At 42.4% G+C, this 23,080-nt stretch overlaps 1 long non-coding RNA gene across 1 annotated transcript; it reads left to right on the top strand.

Moving 5' to 3' along the window:
* Positions 1–226: 226 nt before the first annotated feature.
* LOC308556530 lies at positions 227–21,477 on the top strand. The gene is made up of 3 exons (XR_013998718.1): positions 227–438; positions 16,183–16,326; positions 18,774–21,477. It is a non-coding gene; the product is annotated as an uncharacterized lncRNA (long non-coding RNA).
* Positions 21,478–23,080: the final 1,603 nt, after the last annotated feature.

Genomic DNA, 23,080 nt, shown 5'->3' with positions numbered 1-23,080 from the left:
GCCCGGGGCTTCCCGGGCGACGCCGCCACGCCCCCGGCCTTCTCCAGGCCCCGATAGGACGCGCCGCCAGAGGCCCGCCTCCTCCGGAACAGCTCTGACGTCATTTCCGCCGGCTCCTGGGTGGGCCGCCAGCTCCCGCGAGGCGCTGGGTTTCTGGCTGTGGGTGGGTGGTTGGTTGGTTGGTTGGAAGGCGACGCGACCGGGAAGCTCTTCTCCCGGAAATGACGGGATACAGGAAGCGGGCGGGGGCGGCCCGTGCGGCGGAGAGCCCGCGTCCGGCTCCCGTCTGCGAGCGCGCTGCGGTGTCCCGGCGGTCGCCGTGGGGGAAGCGGGGTAAAGCGTGCAAGTGCTTTCTATTTCTTCTTTACAGCTGCGTGTGATTCCACAGTTACCTCAGAGTAAAAAGTCTCATTTAAAAAATGCAACTGGACCCGCCAGGTGAGCGCGTTCTCCAGTAGGCGTTCTGGCGGCACCTTAAACGGGAGCCTGGGCCCCGGCTGGTTCGGCTCAGGGGCGGGGCCGGGGCGTCTGGCCGCCCTCCCCCCCGAAAGCGATGAAATACATCCTCGGGCGAGGACTTAGAGGAGGAGGAAAGCTGCTCTCAGGGTCCCGCGTCATCCTCAGAAGCAGGACGGGTGGTTGAAGAATCAATCGCCTTCCCCAGTAAGAACAGGGCAGATTCAGGCCGTTCGCTGGTCCCGGGGCAGAGCTGAGGGCGAAGCGCCTCCCGCCCGCGCAGGGCCGGTGCCCCCGGTGCCCCCGGTGCTCCCGGCGGCCGGGCTGAGGCCGGCGAGGCCTGGGGAACGTTTACGGAGAGTCAGACACGTTAATGCTCAGCAGTGGAAGGGTAGTTAAATTCGCTGCTGTGTTTGCAATGTTATGTAACCATCAGAAATGGTTTTTAAAAACACTTGAGTAACACGGTAAAACGCTGCTGAGTCATCTTGCATGAAAAAAATCAGTATAGAAAATTATATGTAATGGGCTCCAAATCATGTTTAAAACAGCATATACTTCTTACATGCACATATACATTCTGTCCTATGTATACCCCCAGAGAAAATGAAAACGAGATGGCAAATACAAAACTATTATCGGTAATTATCTCGATTGTTGATTTGGGGAGATTTTTCCTTATACTCCTCAATTTTTCTACAGTGATCACTTAATACTTCTCTAATGAGAAAACACACACACGTTTTTAACCTGGCCTAATTGATACAAAACACAGTTAAGTTTGATGACAAATGAGACATTTAGAAAGTGATGAGAACTTGAATGTGGGTAGATTATAAGTTGAGTTGAGACACTTAATTTTTCCTAGGAATGTGTTAAATTACCAAGCTCATATAAGAGGTTTTTGGAATTTATTATGCAATTTTTCACCAAATTTGAATTTTACCCTCATTGTAATGTAGCTTTAAATTTTTAAAAATAGTTGAATTATCTGCTATTAGGCAGAATTAGCAGGGAGAAACCTCATCACCGGAAGGGATGTCTAAACTCCTTGATTTTACACATAGAAAGAGGACTCCTAGAGGAATTAGTCATGCACCGCTTAACAACAGGACACGGTAGGAGAAATGCAGTATGAGTCGATTTTGTCATTGCCGGGACATTGTGCTGTGTAGTTACACAAACCAGATGGTGCAGCCCACCCAGCACCTAGGCCACCTGGTTCAGCCCATAGCTCCTGAACTACAAACCTGTGCAGGACGTTACTGTAGGCAATTATAATATAATGGTAAGTATTTGTGTATCTAAACATAGAAAAAGTACAGCAAAAGTAGGCTATAAAAGATAAAGTTGATAGACCTGTGTAGGGTGCTTACCAGGAGTGGAGCTTGTGGGACTGGAAGTTGGTCTGTTGAGTCGGGGAGTGAGTGGTGAGTGAAGGCCAGGACATTACTGTAGACGACGGTAGGCTTTATGAACACTGTACACATAGGCTATACTAAATTTATAAAATAATAGGAGATTAAATCAAGCACAACAGAAACTGCTGCAACCAAGAGATTTTACAACTTTTTCTTAGCAATAAAAAGAGTACATTAAAAAATAATAAGTATTTGGAGGTTCACTACTGATCTCACAGACATTAAAAGGGAAATAAGCAAATGTGAACAACTTTATGATAAGCTTGACAACCTAAATGAAATGGAAAAATTCCTTGGAACACCCAAACTACCAAAGTTCACTGAAGAAGAGAGGTAAACTGAATAGACATATATCTATTAAAGGAATTTAATTGTAGTTAAAAACCTTCCTACAAAGAAAACTTAACGCTCAGATGGTTTCACTGGTGAAGTCTACCAAACATTTAAGGAAGAAATATACCAATTCTAATCAAACAATTTTTAGTAAATAGAGGAGAAAGAAACAGTTTCCAACTCATTTTATGAGAACAGAATTACAGATTCTAATATCAAACAAACATATTTCAAGAAAATCCAACTTAAGACCAATATATCACATAAGTATCTTAGGCAAAATGTCAGCTAATCGAGTCCAATAATATATAAAAGAAGATAATACCTTATAGCTGAAATGGATTACCCCAGGAATGTCAATTTGGTTCACGTTTGAGAATCAGTGTAGTTCACCATATCAATAAATTTAAAATGACAAACCGTACGATCCTCTCAATAGATGCAGAAGAAGTACTTGACAAAATTTAACAACTATGAACGATAAAAATTTTCAGCAAACTAGGAGTATAAGGGAACTTTCTCAATCTGATAAAGGACTTCTATAAAATACCTACAGCTACCGTCATACTTAATGATGAAGGAGTGAATACTCTGTTGCTAAGATCAAGAACCATGATGGGATAAAGAAAGTGTTACATTACACAACTGAATGCTGCTCAGACATAAAAACACATGAAATATTGCCATTCGCAACAACCTGCATGCATCTTAAGAATATTATGCTACGTGAAATTAATCATACAGAAAAGGACAAGAACCATATGATTTCACTCATGTGTGGGATATAAAACAGAAAGTAACAAACTCATAGACACAGACAACAGCATGGTGGTCACCAGAGGGAAGGGGGGCGGGGAAGGTAGGAGAGGGTAAAGGGGGTCAAATTACTGACAGAAGAAAACGATTGAATGGTGAGCATACAAGGCAATATACAAATGATACAGAATTTTACACTTGAAACATACAGTGTTATTAACATTACCCCAATATATTAAATTTTTTTAAAAGAAATTTATTATTTTTTTAAATCCTCACTCAGGGATTATTTTTCTTTACTTTTCAGAGAGAGTGGAAGAGAGACAGACATCGATGTGAGAGAGATACATGGATGGGTTGCCTCCTGCATGCGCCCTGACTGGGGCCTGGGATAAAGCCTGCAACTGAAGTACCCTTCCTTGACCACCATCAAACCCAAGACCCTTCGGTCCGTGGGCTGATGCTCCAACCACTGAGCGAAATCAGCTAGGGCTAAAAAAGAAATTTTTAATAAAGTTTAAAAACAAAGAACCAGGTAAATGGTGTCAGATCTCAAATTTCTATTTAGCTAGAGGTCCTAGATGGTGAAATAAGGCAAGAAAAAGAAATAACAAATACACCAGTTCGCAATAGGCAATACTTGTGCTTATTCAAAAGTGATATAATCATATAGAAAATCCCAATAAATCTACAAAAATATACTAACAGCAATAAGTACATTCAACAAAATTTCAGGATATAACAGCAAGCATGAAAATGTTAAAAATGCTATTTACCAAAAAGACAGATGCTACAGAACAACTTGCTGATAAATCTAAGTCTTCATTCTTCCCCTTTCATCTTCTACCTCAACCCCATACCCTCTTCTCCACAGACACTAGGTTAAGGCTCATAATATACACCCTTCTAATACACCCTCCTGATGCTTACATAGAGATGTAAGGTATCCCGGAAAAAATACACAGTGGTCTTTGTGTATATTTAACATTTAAAAAAATTTATCTTTATTGTTGAAAGAATTACAGATGTCCCCCCTTTCCTCTCCCATTGCCCCCCTCCCGCATCTGCCCCACTCCCAGGCCTTCCCCACACTATTGTCTGTGTCCTTGGGTTATGCATTTATGCAGGTCAGTTCTTTGATTAGTCTCTCCCCACCCACTCCCCCACCCCCACCTTCCCTCTGAGATCCCTCTGTCTGTTCCATGCTTCTATGTCTCTGGGTCTATTTTGTTCATCAGTTTATTTTGTTCATTAGAGTCCACATATGAGTGAGATCATGTGGTCCTTGTCTTTCTCTGCCTGGCTTATTTCACTCAGCATAATACTCTCCAGGTCCCTCCATGCTGTCTCAAAGGGCAAGGGATCCTTTTTCACAGCTGCATAGTATTCCATGGTGTGAATGTCCCACAGCTTTTTATCCACTGATCCACTGATGGGCACTTGAGCTGTTTCCAGATCTTAGCTATTGTAAATTGCTCTGCTGTGAACATAGGGGTGCATAAGTACTTTGTGATTGGTGTTTCAGGATCCTTAGGATATAATCCTGTAAGTGGGATCACCAGGTCAAAAGGCAGCTCAATTTTTAATTTGAGGACCCTCCATACTGTTTTCCACAGTGGCTGTACCAGTCTGCATTCCCACCAGCACTGCACCAGGCTCCCCTTTCTCCACACCCTCGCCAGCAGGCGTCCTTTGTTGATTTGTTGATGGAGCCATTCTGACAGGTGTGAAGTGATGCCTCATTGTGGTTTTAATTTGCATCTCTGATGATTAATGACTTTGAGCATTTTTTCATGTGTCTCTTGGCATCTGTATGTCCTCTTTGGAGAAGTGTCTATTCAGGTCCTTTGCCCATTTTTTAATTGGATTGTTTGTCTTCCTTTTGTTAAGTTGTATGAGTTCCTTATGTATTTTGGAAATTAACCCTTTATCAGATGTGTCATTGGCAAATATGTTCTCCTATATAGTGGGCTTCCTTTTCATTTTGTTGATGGTTTCTTTTGCTGTACAGAAGCTTTTCATTTTGATGCAGTCCCACTTGTTTATTTTCTCCTTTGTTTTCTTGCTTGAGGAGATGTATCAGCAAACATTTTGCTACAAGGGATGTCTGAGATTTTGCTGCCTCTGTTTTCTTCTAGGATTTTTATGGTTTCACATCCTACATTTAAGTCTTTTATCCATTTTGAGTTTATTTTTGTATATAGTGTAAGTTGGTGGTGTAGTTTCATTTTTTTGCATGTTCCTGTCCAGTTTTCCCAGCACCATTTATTGAAGAGACTGTCTTTACTCCATTGCATGTTCTTACATCCTTCATCAAATATTAATTGTAATGGCTTGGGTCGATTTCTGGGTTCTCTGTTCTGTTCCACTGATCTATATGCCTGTTCTTGTGCCAGTAACAGAGCTTGGAAGTATTCCTTCTTCTTGGATTTTTTGGAATAGTTCGAGGAGAGTGGGTGTTAGTTCTTCTTTGAATGTTAAAACTCCCCTGTGAAGCCATCCTGTCCAGGGCTTTTGTGTGCTGGGAGCCCTTTGATTACAGCTTCAACTTGATCAGCAGTTATAGGCCTTTTCAGGTTTTCTGACTCTTCCTGATTGAGTTTTGGAAGGTTGTATTTTTCTAGGAATTTGTCCATTTCATCCAGGTTGTCCAGCGTGGTGGCATATAGTTGTTCATAGTATTTTCTTACAATCCTTTGTATTTCTGTTGGTTGAGTTGTTACCTCTTTCATTTCTGATTTTGTTTATTTGGCTTCTCTCTCTTTGTTTCTTGATGAGTCTGGCTAAAGGTTCATCAATTTGTTTATCTTTTCAAAGAACCAGTTCTTGGTTTCATTGACCTTTTGTATTGTTTTTCTAGTCTCTATGTCATTTATTTCTGCTCTGATCTTTATGATTTCCTTCCTTCTACTTACTCTGGGCTTTTCCTATTGTTCTCTTTCTAAGTCTTTAAGTTGAAGGGTTAGAGAGTCTATCAGAAGTTTTTCTTGTTTTTTTCCTGAGGTAGGCCTGTAATGCTGTGAATTTTCCTCTCAGGACTGCTTTCGCTGTGTCCCATAGATTTTGGTTGATGTGTGTTCATTTTCATTTGTTTCGGGAAGTTTTTTATTTCTTTCTTGATCTATTTGGTAACCCTTTCATTGTTTAATAACATGCTATTTAGCCTCCATGTGTTTAAATGTTTTTTAGTGTTTTTATTGTAGTTGATTTTTAATTCCATGCCATTGTGAACTGAGAAGATGCTTGTTATGATTTCAATCTTCTTGAACTTGTAGAGACTGGTTTTTTGTCCTAACATGTGGTCTATATTTCAGAATGTCCCTTTGGCGGTTGAGAATAATGTATATTCTGCAGCTTTGGGGTGAAATGTTCTGTAAATGTCAGTTAAATCCATCTGATCTAGTGTGTCATTTAGGGTCACTGTTTCATTGTTGATTTTTTGTCTGGAAGGCCTATCCAGGAAAGTCAGTGGAGTCTTAAAGTACCCTGCTATGACTGTATTGCTGTCACTCTTCCCCTTAAATTCCTCTAGAAGTTTAAAAAAAAATAAATTTAGGTGCTCCTATATTGGGTGTATTTATGTTTATCAGGGTTATATTTTCTTGTTGGGTCAATCCCTTTAGTATTATGTACTGACCTTGTCTCTCATTATGGTCTTCATTTTGAAGTCTATTTTGTCAAATATGAGTTTTGCTACCCCAGCTTTTTTAAATTTCCATTTGCATGGAAACATTTTTCCATCCCTTCACTCTCCTCCTGTATGAGTCTTTTGTTCTGAGGTGGGTCTCTTGTAGACAGCATATATTTGGGTCATGTTTTTTCTTGTCCATTCAGCTACCCTATGTCCTTTGACTGAAGCATTTAATCCATTTACATTTAAGGTTATTATTGATAGGTACTTATCTATTGCCATTTTAATTCTTTATGCCTATGTTTCTCTCTCTATTTCTTCAAATTACAGCAGTCCATTTAACATTTCTTGCAATGCTGGTTTGGTGGTGATAAACTCCTTCAGCCTTTTTATTTTTTGTCTGGGAAGCTCTTTATTTCACCATCTATCTTGAATGATAGCCTTGCTCGATAGAGTAGTCTTGGTTTCAGATCCTTGTTTTGCATACTTGAATACTTCATGCCATTCCCTTCTGACCTGTAGAGTTTCTGATGAGAAATCAGCTGACAGCCTTATGGGAGCTTCTTTGTAGGTGACAGATTGCTTTTCTCTTGCTGCCTTAAAGATTCTCTCTTTGTCTTGAACTTTTGGCAGTTTAATTATGATGTGTCTGGGTGTGGGCCTCCTTGGGTTCTTCTTGCTTGGGGCTCTCTGTGCCTCCTGAACCTGTGTGACTTTTTCCTTGACCAGGTTAGGGAAGTTTTCTGCCATTATTTCTTCAAACAGGTTCTCTAAGCCTTGCTTGCTTTCAACCTCCTCTGGCACTCCTATGATGTGAATATTGTCATGTTTTATGTTGTCTCACAGCTGCCTTAGACTGTCCTCCTGTTTTTTTAATTGCTTTTCCTTTTGGATCTCTGATTGAGTGATTTTGTTCCCTACCATCTTTTAATTCACTAGTCTGATCCTCTACTTCCTATAATCTGATGTTTATTCCTTCCAATGTATTCTTTATTTCTACTATGTCATTCTTCATTTCCTTCAGAGTTTCCATATCTTTTCTCATGCTATTGAATATCCTTACAATCAGTATTTTGAACTCTATATCTGATAGATTGCTTAACTCCATTTCATTTAGCTCTTCTTCTGGAGAATTGTCTTGTTCTTTCATTTGGGGCTCTTTTTTTCCTTGTCTCCCCATTTTGGTTGTCTGTTTGGGTTTATTTCTATGTATTAGGTAGATCTGCTAGGACTTTCAGTTTTTTTGGAGGGTCTCTGGTGCAGGCCAATATCAGACACTGTTTGTGACTGGCCTTGAGTACCTTGTTTGGAACTGTCAACAATCCATGGCTTGTGGTCTCCTCTGCTGGGGCTAGATGCATTTGGACAAGACCAGGATTCATACCAAAGTCTCCTTTTCTGAAGTCCAGGTCCAGAAGCAAATCAGGCAAAAACTCAAAGCACCCAGATGTCTGCCTCTACCTGCAGGCTGATTAGCCTGAGTCTCTTAATGGGCCTCAGGCTGTAGGCCATAGCAAGACCTAAACTCTATAGGGTGGGGCAAGAGGTTTTCCAGCAGAGTGGGGGCAATTGATTCTCCCCCAGGCAAAATCTGCATGGCTGGTAAAGGTCTGCCTGAGAAAGACATCCTCTGCCTTATGGGGGAGTGACTCAGCACAGGAATCCAGATGGCTGCCCTCTGAGCTCTATCTCCCCTGAGCCAGTAATCCAGGACTCTCCTCACACAGCTCTAGTCCACTCTGCTCTCCTTCCACCAGAGCCGAAGGTGCGTGGCTGCACACAAATCTTTGTGTGTTGGCTCTTCAAGGGGGTGCCTGCATTTCCAGCCATCTCACCCTGGCAGACAGAAACCCGTCTGCTTTTCACAGCCAGATGTTATGTGGGCACCTGTCTCAGGTCTGGTGCTCTGGGCTAGGGAGCCCAGCCTGGGGTTTAGGCCCAGAGTCCTCAGTGGGAACTCCCACAGCTGAAGTCTCCCTCTGGACCTTCAGCTGCTGCCCCTGTGGGGGCCCAGCCAGCCCTCCTGCGTCCACACTTCCTACCAGTCTCTGTGTGGTCTCCGCTTTTTCTCTTTGGTTATGAGGGTGCTCTCCAGCTCGTTTTCAGTTGATTATTCAGGATGGTTTTTCTCTGTTTTAGCTGTAATTCAGTTTGGTCCTGGGAGAGTGTCCATGTAGCTTCCATTCAATTTGCTGCCATCTTGGAATCTTATATTTAACGTAATTTATATTTAAATATAATTCCTATAGTGGTGTCTCATCCACCCAATCCTGGCATTTCATGATCTGGCCTAGAGCATACCAACGAGTTCTGATAATTCAAAATTTACAAAAACAAAAAACAAAGCAAAGCAAGACACAACCCCAAGAAGTTCAATAAGTAACTGAGAATTGCTATAATAGAAGAAATACACATATCTTTGCTACTTTGTTTCAGTTATGCCCCTGGAAGGCATTTGCTTTATATTTTTCCTAGAATTAAAGGTATTTTGAAAAATTCTACTTTAGTACTACATTGAGAAGTGGATGAAATAAAATTTTGGTCTTTTTTGTTTTATTTTGTTTTGTTTTTTAAATTGATAGTCTGAGTTAGTTCTAAAGACGCCTACATGAGGACGTCTGAAACACACCGGAAAGCTGCCACCTGCAGGCAAAACATAAAACAGATTCGATGGCCTTCCCTTTTGAATGGGATTGAATTCCTTAACATACCTGTTTTCCTTCCTTTTAAATCTTCTGGCACGCTCTTTCTGCCACCAGTTTACTAGTTTCCCCAGCTTTTCCTTTGTTGTTAGCTTTCTTAATTCCCAATTCTTTTGAGCAACATCATCCTCTTCATCTCTCTTATTAAAACTATCCTCTATTGCAGACAAAACCCCCCACAAAAACGCTTGGAACAAGATTTCTAAAAGACAATTATTGGACATAGGAATTTAATTTTAGATTATTTAGTGTGTAAGTAGCCCTGAGTTTTTACATGTAAAAACATCTTAGATTTTAGTCTTCATAGATTAGAAGTAATCCTATTTAACTGATTTTTCCTTATTTCTTCCATGAATTATTTTTTAAGTTTTAGATTTATCTTTAAGAAATATCAGTTTAGAGTGAATTCACACATAAGGTCATAGTATTCTTTTATCATTTCTTTCCATCTCTGTTTTTTTCTGGGATTGACTTGCCATCATTAATTCTTCCTCAAAGTTTCTTTGTATCGGAGGCTAATTTTCTTCTGGTCAACAATTAGATCATAGTTAACTGGGATTCGATAAGAGGCTCCACTGACTGGATTCAAATATTCTTATGTCAGTTGCTTTTATTTATTCTCAAAAGGGAATTAATTTTCAGTATGGATAAAAACATTTGTCTAGGACATAGGAGGATTGTTCTTTAACATATTTAATTAAAGTTAAACTTTTCTGCAAGGCAGGGAGCTGGAAGGATGCATAAATTAGCATAGATTATAATAACCTTTTTATTATTAGTGTACATTCACTCTATTGTAGAAAATAAATTAAGCAAAAGTAATTAAATAAACATATCCCTACCACTCAGAGATCACCACTGTTAACAGTTTATTCTATCTCCTGGAAAATGTATATAAAGATAAATAAATATAATAAATATTCCAAGTAAATATATTAATTTTAATATATTTGTATAACCACATTTACTTAAATTTAATCAATGTTAAGATGTTTTTTAAACCTTATCTGACAGTGGCTTACCTCTTTGAGAATTAGATTAAATTGACACAGACAGGAAAACCAAGGCGCAGCCCGATCTATAGGGCAGGCGTTGAGAGTAGATGGCAAGTGCAATTCTTTCTTGTTCCTGTCACTTGTTCACTGTACAGATGCTCTTCGTGATCATAACTGGACAGTTGGAGTAGCCAACCTTCAAAAATGAGAGTGTACTGGAGATATTCAGGCAGAAATGTTTTCAAATTCTCATAAACCAAATTTGTTAATTAGAAGAAAGCAGGTGTTGCTGTCAGAAGCAGGTATCAAGACTCAAGAGCCTCATACACTCCAGAGCACCAGGTACCTGTTATGTCCCCTGTGACATGCAGATGTACAGATGCCCGGTGGCTGGACAGGAGTGCATTGGAGCACACCAGGCCCTGGACCTGGGAAGGCAGCTGTGACTATAAGGCTGCCAGTCCTGGAGCTCTGAAGAAATAGCTCCTACAACTGGAAGAAGGGAGAAATGCCTGGGGAAGGCTGTATTTGGCGAACATCAGCTGTATCTGAGCATCTTATAAGAATGTCTGAAAGTAAAACTGACCATGAAGGAAATGTGGGAGAACCAGTTTGGAAGTGCACTAGAAGGCAGCAGTTACAACACCATAGCTCATTAGACATTCATAGCCTTAAACACCCGATCTGAGAAACTTTCGTGTTTCAGGCAGAGAGAAGTACTTGAAAGAAAAGGAAATAGGAAAGAGAAACCCAGGTGGAACCAGGTAATTGAAGATGATAAAATAAATATTACTCAAGATCATAATAGGTTTTAGCATGTTTGTACACACTAAAAAGATAAGACTTTATGAAGATATTACTAATATTCTTTTAAACACTAATAATCTTTACTGGCTTATATGACCTGCCTGTATATAGAATGTACCCATGTGTCTTGGCATGTACTCGGTATTTTATGTGAGAGTACTAGTGTACAATTATATTTATTTCAGTGAGACATTTTTAGTGCATAGTGAAAACATTACACAACATAAACCAGCAGATTAGTCTGAAATTTCACTTTGGAATCAAAGCAAGATACTGTTTGTGATTCTATAAACATAACATAATATTCTTGGCCTATAAAATAAAGTAAAAGTTAGAAAAGTATTTCCAGAATTATCTTTGCTTTGTAAATGTCCAAAGCGGAGCAGAATTGTGTATGCACTGGTGAGTGTGATGCCGCACTTGGGTTTACTAAGGTAAAGGTGCAGCAGAAAGTGCACTGTATTGTGGCAACAGGTGTTTAACGACACCTAGCATCTCACACAGAAGGTTCTCTTCAACTCCTTAGATTCTTCATCCCTTATTCTTATGATCATTTCATGAACCACTACGAGTTGAAATCCATAAGACACATCACAAAGATTTAATCATGAGGAATTGGAAATCACAGCACTGCAACAGAATTTCCTTGTATTTCTCTATCTTTTGGCAACAATAAAATAATTATTTCTTTTATGGCTCTCAATGTATGAGCTTTCCGTGTATAGTGAAGATCATCCTCTCTTATGTGTGAACACTTGTATTTAATAATGAGTAGCCTTTATTGAGAGTTTGCTATGGGTAAGGCACTAGATAAGATGTGCAATAATATAACAATTACCCTATTTTACAGGTGAGGGTCTTGGAGTTTAAAGAGATGTGTGTATGACTCATACAAATTGTACAGTTAGTAAATGGCAGAACCAAGTCTTAAATTTAGGTCTGACATAAAGAGATCTTTTTATCTGAAAAGGGGCTTGGGCATGGTTCTGAGGCTTTCCTGCCACCACGGGGGGAAGTCGTCCTTGACACTGTAGTAGTTCTGGTGCCTGGCTGGGGGCCATGGTTTTGCTTGATCTTGTTCACCCCTAAGATTCCAGGGATAAAAATAGTAACTAAAATTACTCTTAGGGGCCCCCAAAATATCCTGAGCCAAGACTGGAGAAATGCCTCTGGATTACCAAATATGGCTGCCGGGACCTTTGTGCTAAAAAGAAATAGAAAAGTCATGATTTGGGTCAAACCTCCAAGTCACAAGTCAGTCGCAATAATGTGTTGGGCTTGCATGTGGGGGGGTGGGCGGTAAGGTTTCTTTATAAGTGAGCTCTCCTCTGCCATTGAAATTCTTATTTTAAACATGCTCCAAAAGTTTGAAAATTCAAAATGCTTTGGAACTTGGGAAAGGGGGCAGAAAGCACAGACTTACCTTCATCTGGGCTTGAACATACCCAGCTCCCAAGACACACCTGATGATGGTTTTTCCTGATGTCTGCTGAGGCCCTATCTGAGGGACTCACTAGTTCACTTTATCATCATGGTATTAATAAGCCACTGAAAAAATTTAGGCCGAGAAGATCAGAGTTATGTTTTAGAAAGATTTTTCTGACTATAAAGTGGAAAAATGAAGGCAGGAAAGCCAGCTAGCATTCTGAGAGGGCCTGGTGGCCTGGTCAGTGATCCTGGGGTGGAGAGAGCGGAGCGCACGGCAGGCAGGCGCGGTGACTGGCTGCGTGGGCGGTGCAGGAGAGGGTGGTGTCGCTTGCCAAGGTTGGAAACTTAGGAAGAAAAGAAGGTCTGGAGAAGGACTGAGTTCCTTTTTTGGATAGACAGAATTTAAGGTACGAGTGTTAGGCAAGCAACTAAACGTGGGACCTTGTACTCTGAACTGGAGATGCTCTGAACTGGAGATGGAGACGGGCCTGGTTGGCATGAAGGGTCGCTGAAGCCATGGGGTGGAGACATTGTCCAAGGTGATGGGAGAACAGGCTGTTGGAAAGAACCCCAAGGAACACCAAAAATTAAGGGTTGGGCAGAAAAATAGGCGTTACCAAATATCCGCAGTCCGGCAATAACCTCGAGGCCATAATTTGTACATCGGTTTATCTTCTCCTTGGCCACATCTATTACCAGAAGTGCTAGTAATGAAATACTGGTATCATGTAGGACAGCCTGATATTTTTCTCTCCTTTCAGCTTGTAAAGCTATGAGCTGGCAATGAAAATATTTTCAGTAGCCTGAAATCAATAAACATTTGTAAGTTAACTTAAAACATAGTCCATAAGCCAGGCGACAGCCTTGGTGGCCCCGTCCCTAGATTTGACCCTGCCGAGCCTTCTGCTTGGCCACACAGCTGTGCTGGGGCTGCCAGCTGCCCCTCAGCGCTGTGCCTGGGTCGGGTTTCCCCATCGCCCGGGTTGTGTGCAGATCAGCCACAGCCCAGAGAGACATTCTCTGATCAAAACATGCAATTAAATAGAGGTAGGCTGGTCAGAAGACAACCACGGTCATAATGTTCACGCAGAAAAGATTCACATCCAGTTTTGGGTGGGTGGGTGAGGATCTGCCTCAACACCCCCCTTTTTTCTGTAGGAGCAGAAATGGGAGTGTGGCCTGTGGAGTGGCCAGTCAGTGGGGTGCTGAGGCAGCTGGACAGCTGGCTGGCCAGGAAAAAAGAGCCCCGATTTGCTGCGTTTGCCAGCATTTATAGTGTAAATACTCCTGCCATAGATAACTTCCAGCTTGATACCACTGAGGCGGAGTGTGGACACGGCCCCCAGCTGGCTGGCCCGGCCCGCCGGCCAGGGCGAGCTGGCCAGGCCAGGCTGCGAAGGCGCCGCGTCCCGCCGCGGACAGTGCAAGGGGCCGAATTCCACAAGACCCTGAGCTTTTACCGGAGAACGTTTCATTTATTCGTCTACAGTCAGTTTATCTGTGGGTCTTGACCTTTTCCGTTTGTAGTGGGGGCTGGTGGCCTGAGTAATGTATAACTACACTCTGACAACGTAGCATGGTGACCTTTATCTTTATCCATAAGCAATAACAGTTTCTAAATGGGGCTTGTGTATGAGATGGAAATACTTGAAAATAATTTTCAACCTTATTCCATATAATATAAACTAAAGGAATTACCAGGTTGTTGTTTTTTCTCGTTTCAGGATATCAGTTTAATTGGCATTTTAATATATTTCATACAAGAAAATATTTTATTTCCATCAAATAAGAAAAGTTTTTTCCCCATCAAAGCAAAAAATTTGATGGCACACTGCTCCAACCAATAATGTATACGGAAAGAATAACAGTAAATATCTCATTCCTTTATGTAATTTAATATGCACCCTGGACGGGTTTGCAGGTGCACAGCAGGGACTGACAGTATACTGATAATTATTATTGAAACCTGCTTTAAAAAATATTTCCATTAGGCACCGGTGCAACTAGAACTAATATTATGCACACTGTATCTTTTTGACATTTTAAAGGGAAATTAAAATTCCCAGTAACATTAGAAAAGAATGTACTTTTAAATGTTTAGTGCAGATATACAAAGTCTCATGTCTTCTATTAAAAACCTCACCTACTGTGTACAAAGATATCTTTTCAAATAACTTGCACTTAAGCCAAGTTCATAAAGGTTACTATAAAAATATTGCAAACCCAATAAAAACACAATGATGTAGTACAAAGTCTTTAAAAAAATTTTTTTTTAGTAAAACTTTGAGAGGTCTGCATTTATACATGTGAACAATACTTTCTAGTGCCCTCTGACTGACACTTTTGTTCAGAATTAACTGATTTTAGAAATCTAAATTGAACATTTTAAATCAATTTTCTACTGCAGAATGGAAGACACTGGGAACTTATAGAATAAATTTTAAAAACAGAGTTGGGTAAAACTTTACAAAGTGGAATAGTAAACACTAGATGTTTTAGTTATTGCCCTGCCAAAGATAAAAATGCCCCATTGTCCCATTTTCCTCTGATTGAACTTGAATTTCGAGATAATTATCTTAACTACCTTTCCTTTGTTTATATGTAAAGATTTTGAGTTCTCTAACAACATCCAAAATATCAGTAAGCCGCTTTTCATTTTCAAAGTGGATTTAAAGAAATGCTTATTTCCATATGAAACCCCAAAGTGCTGAATTAAAACACAGTAATAACATGGCTGGCCAGTTACTGCCTTGGCCTTGGAGGAATATTAATATAACTGGCTAAGTTCTAGATCTAAGCATTTGGTTTTATACTGCAGTACCATACTTTTCAATACAGGTATTTTTTTAAAAAGCTCGTGTTTTTCTAAAAAGAGTAGTAAAATATTTCAGCTGTAATACAAATAAAATGTGGGTGGAAAAATTATGCCAAGATAACTGTTACAAAATAACTAGAAACTGTAAATTTCTAAAAAAAAAAAAAATACACTGAAAATGTCTCTTTAGAAAAAAATTATGCAACCTGTTAGATTGAAAGAAAGGGAGGGAGGGAGGGAGGGAGGGAGGGAGGGAGGGAGGGAGGGAGGGAGGGAGGGAGGGAGGGAGGGAGGGAGGGAGGGAGGGAGGGAGGGTCAAGGCCAAAATCTTTAACACAGCGTCCAAGGCGCTGCTTGGTCTGGCTTGTCCCTGGGTCTGGATTCATCCTGTTGCCAGCCTCAGCCTCTCTGTTTCAGCCACACTCGCCTATAACATCATGGATGGGCCGTGTACTCACCTGCTCAGTGTGTCTGCAGCCAGGACCCTCCCCTCCCTCCTATGCTTAGTTAGCCCTGCCCCTGAACGCAGTGCGAAAGTGTGTGTGGTCGTTGATCAAAGTCAGGATAGAGCAGGGGCGGTTTTGGGAGCAGCAGCACATAGAAGGGGCTTAATAAATATTCATGAAATAAATGGAGAGATTTTATCATGTGTTTGGCAAACATTAGAGCAATATCTTGATAGATTTCTACCTTGCTCACTTCTTGCCAAACAAAAGATGGTCTTTATTTTCCAAAGTATTATTTATTATAGTCATCTCAGACAATGTATAGATTTTCATGGGGTTAGCAGTATTCCGTTGTGGACATTATTAAGCACCCCACCCCTCTTTTCTATTAGACCTTTTCCAGCCCACATTCCTCAGATGAGGCAGATTCCACCGAGAGCACCAGAGACAATGTTCATGGGGCCTCAGAGCAGTGCCACCTCCATGCCAGAGCTGGCTTCGCCAGGGCCTGGGCCCATCCTGGAGCAATGACTTTGGTGAGTCTTCTGGGAAAGCTTCTTCCTAGATATTCTGACAAAACTTTGAAAGCTACCCTTCCTTATCTTCCTCTATTTCTCCACATATAATCTGTCAGTAAAGAGAATTTATTGTATTTGTATTAGTTTTCTATTGCTGCCATGAGACATTATTGCAAACTCAGTGGCTTAAAATAACACAGACTTATCACCTATGGTTCTGTAGGTGAGAAGACATGCCAACAGGATTGCTTCTCTTTCTAGAGGCTCTAGGAGAGAATCTGTTTCCCTGGCTTTTCCAGCTGCTAGATGCACCCACACCGCTTGGCTCCTGGCCCCTTCCTCCACCTTCAAAGTCAGCAACGTTCATCTCTCTGGCCCATCTCATTTTCCCTCTGACCACTGCTTTTAAGGACCCACATGATTAGGCCTAGCCACCTGGATAACCCAGAATAATCTTCCATTTTAAGGTCCTTAAATTTAATCCCATCTGCAAAGTCTCTTTTGCCATGCAAGGTGTCATCATAGTGGTACATTTACAGCACGGAGTACTATGCAGCTGTAAACAAAAGGCTCCCTTACCCTCTAAGATAGCATGGTGGAGTCTGGAGAGTACTATGCTGAGTGAAATAAGCCAGAGAGAGAACTACAAGTATCACATGATCTCACTCAAATGTGGGATCTAATGAACAAAATAAACCGATGAACAAAATAGATCCAGAGACATAGAAGCATGGAGCAGACTGAGGGATCTCAGAGGGAAGGCGGGGGTGGGTGGGGAGAGTTTAACCTAAGAACTTATATGCATATGTGCATAACCCATAGACACAAACAATAGTGGGGTGAAGGCCTGGAGAGGGGCGGGGGCGGAGTAGAGGGTGAATGGGAAAAAAGAGGACATCTATAATACTTTCAACAATAAAGATAAATTTTAAAAAACACACAAAATGAACCAACTGCCTGTTTATGCCTATTTCCCTGCACTCTGTTTTGTTATAAATAAACGAGGCAGTTCCTCCGTGTTTGTCCAATTCCTCTTACCTATGCTGAGACTCCCGTCTTTTTCTGCCTTATATTGGCCTTTCCCCACTTTCCTTCCCTTGTATAGATGTGACTGTTCCCTCTCAAGTGGCTCCTTCTCATCAATATTTATAAAGATTGTACTTTATAAAATCTTTCCCTAATAAAACACTCCCTCTATGCCACACCCTCCACCAGCTCTGTGTCTGTTCTTCATAAACCAAACAGTTGGAAACAGTTCACTCTGTTTGTTTCCATTTCTCCATCTTTGTCAACAACTGTGAAGGGGCTGACATTGCACCCAGGTAACCAGGTAGCCAGCCAGTCATAGCCTCACAGGTGCTGGCAGAACACCTGAGGGTCAGAGACAAAGGACTCTATTCCTCATGCCACAGAAGGTGTTTGTTAATTTAAAAAGCCCCAACTGATACTGAATATCTATTATGTACTGAGCAGTGTTTTAAGTACTTTGATCTTCAAAACATAAAGAAAGCTGAGGGAGAGAGATTATGTAATTTAGTTGAGGTCCCCAGGAGGTGGTGGAGTGGGGACACATGTTGGGGCATCCACCCTGAAGCCCATGTCCTCAAGCTCCACCCTACACGTTTTCTTCAAAATATAAGATCAAGCTTGTAATCATTCACAGAATATTTGTTTTACTACATCAGCTTTTAATAGCCGTTCAAACTGTTATACTTATATTTATATTCAGCAAAACTAATAAATTATTTATAGTTTTGTGGTATTTACTTTTGTCTCAACTGTGATACTATTTGACCAGGATTCAAAATTTTTCTTTTTAAAAAAAGTAAAAGCCAAACCGACCTCTAATTCTAATCCTGCCGCTGTTGTCCAGAAGAAAGGCAAAATATTGGCATGAAGACTAAACAAACAGAGCACTTCTGAAGTGGTTATTTTTGTTTCATTTTTCTAACTATATCTAGTTAAGAGAGAAAAATGTATGTCATTTGGATAGAAAATAACCCCTTTATTTCCTCCCTTAAGTTTTCTTGTCTTCATGTCAACAATGAATTTCGAGCACAGAATGTGTTCCAGTGATCACAGAGAGGCTGCTGTTGTGAGCGACATAATTTTGGATGGAGCATAAGTACGGAGAGACCAGCATGGAGGGGAAGCACAAGGACAGGAACAGGACGGGGGTCGGTTTCAGAGGGATTTTAGGCTGAAAACTCCTCCCTCAAAAAATATTGGAAAATTTTGTTTCACTCAGTTCACTTTCCCATCCCACTCAGCCTGTCAAAAGAAAAACCTTTTTTGAAAAAGATCTTGTTACTTTCTTTTAAAAGGACAGGAATCTCACATTTGCAAGACAGCATGATTCTGTGATAGACAAATGCATTAAAATAGGTATTAAGAAAGAAGCCGCTATAACATTTAAAGCCTCTATTAGTTACATATTTAGCCCTTTCGCTTTTATTCTCTTACAGTGTAGAACCCGCACTCTGCTGCCTCAACTCTGAACTCACAGCTGCAGGGTCTCCCCGCTCCCTGACTTCCAGACGCCCCCAGGTCCCTGCTGCTTCCTCCAGGCGGCGTGGTGTTGGTAAAATGGTGTTCAGATGCCGTGTTATGAAATCGTGTCTCCCTGTTCTTGGAACACCTTCCATACTCTCCAATCCTTCCCATCGCTCCTCTATGACTGTCCCCCCAGCTCCTCATACTTATGGTTCCAAGTCCATTCCACCCTAATATCTTCTGTTCCCAGAGCTGTCACTGTTTCCTTGTAAGGTTAACGTATGTTCGTAACCCCAAATGCTCCCATTTATACACCTAAGTACAAAAATAGATTTTATAATGTGAAAGGACATTCTTTCATTCCCTAAAGCAAAAGAAGCAGAGCAGAGATCCCAACCAGAACTGGGACATCTGTGTGCCAGACACGTCGCGCTTCCTTTCAAGGCAAAACCAAGAAAGGCAAATGCTGGGGCTCAGGGCGGCAGCTGCGAAATACCTGCCACGGCATCTTGATTATTTACCTGACACTGACCCCTCCTCTGTGTCCTTGGGCAGGAAGGGATCCCCCGTGACAGGTGCCTCCCTGCTTGGGGGTGGGAAGAGGCGCTGAGACGCCCTTATCTCCAGGGTTAAGGGACTCAGGGCTGAAAAGCCTGTATAACTTACTACCCAAGCCCAGACTCTGCTTAGTTTCTTTGTCCTTTCAATGCTTCACAATTTAAACATAAGAAACAAAAAGGATAGAAACCTGGCTGCCCTGTCACTTCTCTAAGCATTACCACCCTGTGGGGAGCTAGAACTGACATTCCTGCTAACCTGGCCTGCCAGTGCCCCCCCCCCCCCAGCACCGTGAGGGGAGGCAGGGACTCGCCCCTTCCCCGATGCAACAATGTTACAAATCAGAGTCTGCTCTGCAGCGCTCTGGAAACAGACGGGGTCTCCACAGCTCATTCTTGGGGCTCTCCCTGAGCCTGTGGCCCTGCTGGCTTGACCACAATCTGTATAAAGAACTACCAATTTGTGACTTTGTGAATGCCCCTCTTTTAAATTAAATTTTAGAAGTTCTCAGTTTGTACCTTAGCCAAGGAAGTATGGCTTTATGAGAGTCTGATAATTCTATTTGCTTATGCTATTATATATCTTTCCATATGTATTTGAAGAGTTAAACAGTAATGTGGCTGATATGTCTAGTAGAACTATGCAAATATATGAAACATACATGGTAGAATTAAGTTGCCTTTAAAATTAACTTTTTACCACTAATTTCTTACTAAGATCTATAATGGGAATTTGTCTCAGGGCAAAGTTAACATGACTCTGACAATTTTTCAAAAAGCTGTGAAACTGGAGATTAAAGATGGTGGTAGACTGAGTGGAAGCTACACTGACACCCTCCCAGGACCAAACTGAATTACAACTAAAACATAGAAAAAACATCCTGAATAATCAACTGAAGATGAGCTGGAGAGCACCCTCATAACCAAGGAGGAAAAGGGGAGACCACATAGAGACTGGTAGGAAGTGCGGACGCGAGAAGGCTGGCTGGGCTCCCACAGGCAGCAGCTGAAGGTCTGGAGGGTTACCTCAGATGTGGAGGTTCCCTCTGAGGACTCTGGGGCCTAACCCCAGGCTGGGCTTCCCAGCCCAGAGCACCAGCACTGAGAAAGGTGCCCACATAACATCTGGCTGTGAAAAGCAGCAGGGTTTCTGTCTGCCAGGGAGAGACGGCTGGAAATGCAAGCCACCTCTTAAACAGTCAACACACAAAGTTTCATGTGCAGCAGAGGGAGGGCAGAGTGGACTGGAGCTGTGTGAGGAGAAGCCAGGATTGTGGACTCTGAAGATAGAGCTCAGAAGGTGGCAATCTGGATCCCTGTGCTGGGTCTTTCTCCCATAGAGCAGAGGATATCTTTCTCAGGCAGACATTTACCTTCTGAGCTGCTTTTGCCTGAGGGGAAAGCAATTGCCCCCACCCTGCTGGAAAACCTCTCGCCCTACCCTAAGGAGTTTCTAGAGCCTGAGGCTCTGTAAGAGACTGATAACAACCAGCTGCCCCACCCTGTGGAGTTTCTACAGCCTGAGACTCATTAAGAGAATCAGATTAATCAGCCTGCAGGCAGAAGCAGACCTCAGAGTGCTGTGAGTCTTTGCCTGTTCTGCTTCTGGACCAGGGCCTTGGAAAAGCAGACTATGGTGTGCATCTTGGTCCTGTCCAAACACACCCAGCCCCAACAGAGGAGACATCAAGTGGAGGGTTGTTGATAGCTCCAAACAGGGTACTGAGGGTCAGTCAAAAACTGCATCTGACATTGGCCTGTACCAGAGACCCTCCAAAAACACTGAGAGTCCTAACAGCTCTACTTAACACATAGAAACAGACCCAAACGGGCAGCCAAAATGGGGAGACAAAAAAACAAGCCCCAAATGAAAGAACAAGAGAAGTCTCCAGAAAAAGAGCTAAATGAAATGGAGATAAGCAATCAGATATAGTTCAGAATACTGAATGTAAGGATGCTCAACAGCATGAAAAAAGATACAGAAACTCTGAAGGAAATTAAGAATGACATAGCAGAAATAATACATTGGAAGGAATAAACAGCAGATTAGAGGAAGCTGAGGATCCGATCAGTGAATTAGAAGACAGGGTAAAAAAAAAAATCACTCAATCAGAGATCCAAAAAGAAAAAACAATTAAAAAACAGGAGGACAGTCTAAGGCAGCTGTGGGACAACATGAAATGTAACTATTCACATCATAGGAGTGCCAGAAGATCTAGAAAGCAAGCAAAGGATAGAAAGCCTGAATGAGAAATAATGGCAGAAAACTTCCCTAACCTGGTCAAGGTAAAAGTCACACAAGTTCAGGAGGCACAGAGAGTCCCAAGCAAGAAGAATCCAAAGAGGCCCAGGCTCAGACACATCATAATTAAAATGCCAAGAATTAAACACAAAGAGAGCATCTTAAAGGCAGCAAGAGAAAAGCAATCTGTTACCTACAAAGGAGCTCCCATAAGACTGTCAGCTGACTTCTCAACAGAAACTCTACAGGCCAGAAGGGAATGGCATGAAGTATTCAAGGTAATGAAAAGCAAGGATCTGAAACCAAGACTACTCTATCCAGCAAGGCTATCATTCAAGATAGATGGTGAAATAAAGAGCTTCCCAGACAAAGTCTAAAGGAGTTTATCACCACCAAACCAGCAGTCTTTCACCCCTATACCCAGGTCTGACGACCGATTTGCACGTCAGGACCGCTGTGGACCTCCACCAGAGTTTCTTCTGGCTTTGCCCTGCCCAGGCATAGTTCACTATCTTTCCGGCCCTAGCACGTGCACTCATTCTCCACCAACAGGGCGCCCTGGGCGAGAGGGGCCGGTGGTGCGCCCTTAGCGCACTGGAGAGGCCTCGGGATCCCACCTCCCACGGCGAAGCCGGCCTTCACCTTCATTGCACCACAGCCGCTTTAGTGCGAGCCCCTGACTCTCGCACATGTTAGACTCCTTGGTCCCTGTTTCAAGACTGGTCCGGTGAGTGGCCGACATCCCCGCTGACCCCCTGCGCTCGCTTTACTGCCCGGCGTGCTGGCCGAAGAACCCCCCAAGGGCGCAACCCGCCTGGGGCACACTGGGAACAGTCCCCCCCTCCCCCCCCGCCCCGCGCGCCCCGTTGGGGGGAGCGGTCGCGCCGTGGGTGGGGCAGCCCGGCCCCCCCAGACACCGGTGCGCCCCGCGCGGGGGGCCCCCTCCTGGGAGAGCCCCCACGGGGGTGGGTGCTGGGAGCGGTGAGAGCGCGGCGACAGGTCTCGCTCCCTCGCCCCAGGATTTGGAGAGCGCTGTTGGGGGGGGGCCTGTAACCCCCGGGGGGTGTCCCCCGCGCTGCGAGGCGCCCCCCCTCGGGGAGGGCGCGAGCGTTTGAACGGGCCCCCTAGCCACCTTCCCCCCCAGCCTTCCCAGCCGTCCTTGATAACAAGGATGGTTAATTCTCTATGAAGAAATCACTTCATTTTTGCCCTTCTTTAAATTTAAAAGCTCAAATTCAATGTGATTCTACCCTCCCATGAAACTCTTGAGTAGACAAAGTTGTCTCTGACCAATAACCACTCAGCACATGGGGAAAACATGCCAGGATGATGTGAATGAGCAATTGGGGATTGTGTGCTAAGTAAAAACCTGACACAGCTATGGAACCCTTGGAGATCTAATCTTGTTCTCATCAAATTTGTTTTTCAGTAGCTATCCTAGTATCAGATTAATTTTAGTTCTATAACTCGACAGAAAGAA

The sequence above is a fragment of the Miniopterus schreibersii genome (assembly GCF_964146895.1).
Source record: "Miniopterus schreibersii genome assembly, chromosome: 4".
NCBI lineage: Eukaryota > Metazoa > Chordata > Mammalia > Chiroptera > Miniopteridae > Miniopterus > Miniopterus schreibersii.
Note: the sequence above shows the minus strand (reverse complement) of the source record. Positions and strands in the feature narration are given on the sequence as shown.